Genomic DNA, 5,261 nt, shown 5'->3' with positions numbered 1-5,261 from the left:
GGAGGGAGGGGCCACCCCGCCTGCCCCCTCTCTCTCTCTCTCTCTCTCTCTCTCTCTATCGCGCATGTGCGCGCAGGACGCGGGTTTGGAGAGTCGTCGGGAACTGCGCTGCTTGACACCCTCCCCGCGTGTCTCTGCCTCTCCCTGGGAGTTTGGGGTCCCTTTCCGGGGTCTTTGGCCCGGCCCGGCCCGGCCCAACCCAGCCCAGCAAAAGTGCTGGTGGGACGCTGGGCGGTGGGGAGCCCGGGAGGATCCCCCGCTCCCCAAAATTGCAAATCGGGGCAGGGGCCAAACCGTGCAGGAGCAAAGGGGGAGCATTATTCCAAGAACCCGGAGACTCCCCCCCAGCCCCCCCCCCAACCCAAATGATGGTATGATTAATCATGTTGCGGTTGAGATTAAATAATTTCATGATTTGCTCAAAAGTGGAAACGAGACGAGGCTCCCTCGGACGTAACGGTATATAAGAAAAATCCTTCACATGCGCAGAGGTGGATAGGTTAACTATGGAGTTAAAAGGCAGAGAAGAAATGGAATACTGTGTAAGATCTGGAGTGGATGATACCAGTGGTTAGAGAACAGCCGTAAAGAAGAATATTGTAGGAGGTGTAGTAAAATGAGGAAGTGTTGTATATATATTTGTAAATATTGTTATCAGTTAAAAGTAGGAAACAACTATACAACATAATAGAACAGTAACAATTATGTCAATATCAGCAAATACGGAACCTGAATGCTGTAATGAGTGTAAACATGGTGTTTTAATAGTAAGAGCAACAGCACTTAGACTTGTATACCGCGTCACAGGGCTTTCCAGCCCTCTCTAAGGGGTTTTACAGAGTCAGCCTCTGGCCCCCAACAATCTGGCTCCTCATTTTACCCACCTCGGAAGGACGGAAGGCTGAGTCAACCTTGAGCCAGTCAGGATCGAACTGCTGGCAGTTGGCAGAATCTGCCTGCAATACTGCACTCTCACCACTGCGCCATTATGGCCCTTCCTTCCATCCATCTATCCATCCTCCCTTCCCTGCCTGCGTCCGTCCTTCCTTCCTTCCTTCCTTCCTTCCTTCCTTCCATCCATCTATCCATCCTCCCTTTCCTGCCTGCGTCCTTCCTTCCTTCCTTCCTTCCTTCCTTCCTTCCTTCCTTCCCACTCAGCACTAGCACTTAGACATATATACTCCTTCACAGCCCTCTCTAAGCAGTTTACAGAGTCAGCCTCTTGCCCCCCAAAATCTGGCTCCTCATTTGATCCACCTCAGAAGGACAGAAGGCTGAGTAATCCCGGAACTTGGTGAGATTTGAACGGCCAAATTGCAGGCAGCCAGGTGTCGGCAGAAGGAGACCTGCAGTACTGCGCTCTGACCACTGCGCCACTGAGACTCTTCATTTGAAATACGAGTAATAAAAATTTACTTTGAAAAAATAATAATAATTTCATTATTAATAACGTCAGAACTTAGGTTCCCTGGGCAGACTGCAAAACCGTCTCGATTTTTAAAGAATAAATTTAGGGAGGGAATGATAAACCACCTGGAAGGCCTTGATAGATACAAAGCTAAAATGGTCAGGGAAGAGAAAACGCTTATCTCACTGTTGCAAAGCATCTAAGGAGCTTTCCCTGGGCATCACATGATATATTTAGGATAACACAGGTGTCCCCGGGGGCTAAAAAGACATCAGGTCGTGCGGAGAAGGGTTTCTGGGCATAAACAGAGCACCCCCCCCCAGCGGATTCCACACTCTTATGCAGAATCTCAAAGGCATAATGTCCAGTTTTGATCACCAGGTGGTGCTGCTGCTCCGTGAGAGGTTAGAGGCGATACTAAGCCCGCTCCCTCCTTTGCCTTATGAATGACAGCTCCCCTGAATTCCAGGGGGATGTTGGGGAGGGGGCATTTGGAGACAATTGTGGGGAGGAGGGGCGGACAGACCTAGATTTGGTTATTGAATTGTGACTTTCTCTTACATTCTGCAAAGCCTGGGCCACTTTATAAGGAGGAGGAGGACTTCAACTCCCAGAATTCCCCAGCCAGCATCTTTAAGATCGGGGGAATTTTCACTCCCAGAATTCCCAGCATGCTTTAAAAGGAGGGGAGGATTCCCAGAATGGCTGGCGGGGCAACTGAAGTCAAGTTCTTAAGCTCAGATAGGGGTGAGCTAGAAGATCTCCAAGGGTCCCTTTCCAACTGGATTAATCCCCTCTTGGGTTAAAGCCTCTTCTCAGAGCCTCTCCCAATAATAAAATTGTGGCTGATGCGACCCAGGTGGGACTTGAACCCACAATCCCCAGCTCCGGAGGCTGATGCCTTATCCATTAGGCCACTGGGCCCCCTTCTGCCGCTCCTCGTTGCTGCCACTCCTGCAGCTAACAGCGGGGTGGATTGGGGGAGGGGGGACAGAGCCAGCCTTGGCACTGGAAGGGGATGCCGGGATGCCGCCGAGTTCTCTGGCGGAGAGGCAAAGGCAGACAAGCAGGGCTGGCGCACGGAGCATGGAGGCGGCGGCTGCGGCGGCTTTGATGACGTCGTTGTGCGGGTCTCAGGAGATGGAGCCCAGCTGGGTTCTGCCTCCAAAATAAGCCACGATGCCCAGCCTGGCCCTGAGCTGCAGCTTGCAATGTCACTCGCTCCTAATCATCATTTTATTTTAGTTTTTATTCATTTATTTTGATTTGTCAGGCGCTCACAGGATAATAGGCATAAGGAAAAACATAGTTATGCATTGCAAGAAATGGGTACATATAAGAAAAAGAAACCATAGGACAGGGACGGTAGGCACGTTGGTGCGCTTATGCACGCCCCTTACAGGCCTCTTAGGAAAGGGGTGAGATCAATAGGTAGACAGTCTACGGTTAAAGTTTTGGGGGTTTGGGGAAGAAACCACAGAGTCAGGTAGAGGATTCCAGGCATTGACCCCTCATGAAGTACTTTGAAGAATTGCTGTGGCAGCACATCATTTCTGGTCTTCCGCATATATTTGATAAACACCAGTTCACCTACTTTATTTATATATTTGTTTGTTTGTCAATCAAGATAACAGGTTTAAGTACAAACATGGTTATGAATACATGAAATGGGTACGAATACGAAAAAAAGAAACATTTTTTAAAAACATTTTCTTATTCGTATCCATTTCATGTATTCATAACCAGGTTTATACTTAAACCTGTTATCTAATAATCACTTGACAAAATAAATAAATAAATAAATATATAGATAGATAGATAGATAGATAGATAGATAGATGATAGATAGATAGATAGATAGATAGATAGATAGATAGATAGATAGATAGATAGATAGAGACAGGGACGGTAGGCACGTTGGTGCGCTTATCCACGTCCCCTACAGGCCTCTTAGGAAAGTGGGGAGGTCAATAGTAGACAATCTAAGGTTAAAAGCTTTTGGGGTTTGGGGAAGAAACCACAGACTCAGGTAGAGTATTCCAAACATTGACCACTCTGTTGCTGAAGTCGTATTTCCTGCAATCAAATTTGGTGCGATTAACCTTGAGTGTGTCTCTATTGTGTGCTCTTGTGTTGTTATGGTTGAAGCTGAAGGTAGGACATTGCAGGAGATAATTTTATGTACTATACTTAGGTCGGACCGAAGGCAGCATAGTTCTAGGTTGTCCAGGTCTAAAATTTCAAGAAGAAATAGATCTACAGGGGACGCTATAGCCATCACTCTTCACACTGCTCTGACTCGTCTAGAACAGCAGGGGAGCTACGTGAGGATCCTTTTTGTGGGTTTTCTGCGTTTAACACAATTCTTCCACATAGACTAGTGTCTAAACATCTGGACCTTGGGCTTTCTAATTCAATCTGCCTTTGGATTATGGATTTCCTGTCTGGCCGCTCACAGAGGGTCAGATTAATCACACCTCTTCAGCCCTTATTCTTCACACGGGTACACCACAAGGATGCTGTTGAGTCCCTTATGCTATACTCTTTACGGGCAGGACTGCATTCCCACGCACGCTGGTAATACTATTGCTAAATTTGCAGATGATACAACGGGTGGTGGGATTTATCTCAGAGGGGGGGGATGAGTCTGCCTACCGAGATGAGGTGGACCAACAATGGTTGCTTTCGTGGTGTGGAGACAATAACTCGGTCCTCAACCCCAATAAGACCAAGGAGCTTATAGTGGACTATATAGAAGGAACAGATCAGACGTCCAGGCCTTGCGTATCAAGGGAGACCGAGTGGAGCAAGTGGCCAGTTTTAAGTTTCTGGGTGTTACCCTAAAAGGGGACCTGACCTGGGGGGCTCACATTGCAGCCCTGGTCAAAAGGGCCCAGCAAGAGATTATACTACCTGAGGCCTCTCAGGAAACAACAACCGGATGGAAAACTGCTGGGGACCTTCTACTGCTGCACCAGAGAGAGCATCTTAACTTACTGCACCTCTGCATGGTTTGCCAATTGCACAGGGGCAGATAGGACAGCCCAGAGGGTGAAGGTCATTGCCCCTCAGAGGATCCTGGGTTGCCCTCTCCCCAATTTGGAAGAGCTTTGGAGCTCCCGCTGCCTTAAGAAAGTTCAAAACATCCTCAAAGATCCATCTCATCCTGGGAACCCTTTTTTTTTTAACTATGACCATCTGGCAGACGGGACAGAATAACAAAAACAAGGACAAATAGGCTAAAAAACAGCTTCTATCCCAGGGCAGTAACTCTATTGAATTCTACTGTGTAGTGCCATATTAACGCAACATCAGAGGTTTTCAATTCAATATGCAGAGTGTGAAGGATGTGCGTTTGTGTTTATTTATTTTCATGGTCACGATGTGCACTGAAGATGGTGTTTAATTTCGTTGTATGAGGTGCAATGACAATAAACTAAACTTCAAACCAGAATCCAGTTCACCGTTCCAAGGCTTGAATAACAACAGATAATCAGGGTTGCAAGGGACCTTGTAGGTCATCTAGTCCAACCCACTTGCCAAGAGAGGCTGCAGGCTGCAGAAGGCGGGTCTCAAAAATCAGAGGTTGATTTTTTTTTTTCTTAACCAGCAGGAAACAAACGTGGCCAGACTTTTTTTAAAAAATGTTGAAATCATAGTCGCAATGATGGGAAATCAAAGCTCTTCCCTCTTTATCCGATAATGGCCATTAAAAAACAATGGCAAGTAGTCCTCGTCTTCCAATGGTTCATTTAGTGACTGTTCGAAGTTAACAACGGCACTGCAAACAGTGGGATCGTGGTTCACGCTTACGACCATTGCAGATTTACAGTTGGAAGCTTGACAGCTGACT

General features: G+C 47.1%; 1 non-coding gene across 1 annotated transcript; it reads right to left on the bottom strand.

Moving 5' to 3' along the window:
• Positions 1-2,259: 2,259 nt before the first annotated feature.
• Positions 2,260-2,332, bottom strand: TRNAR-CCG (transfer RNA arginine (anticodon CCG)). Its single transcript has one exon. It is a non-coding gene; the product is annotated as a tRNA-Arg (tRNA).
• Positions 2,333-5,261: the final 2,929 nt, after the last annotated feature.

The sequence above is a fragment of the Pseudonaja textilis genome, chromosome 3 (genome assembly GCF_049901715.1).
Source record: "Pseudonaja textilis isolate UNSWEBS1 chromosome 3, rPseTex1.2, whole genome shotgun sequence".
In the NCBI taxonomy this organism is placed as follows: domain Eukaryota; kingdom Metazoa; phylum Chordata; class Lepidosauria; order Squamata; family Elapidae; genus Pseudonaja; species Pseudonaja textilis.
This window is presented reverse-complemented; position numbering and strand designations above follow the sequence as displayed.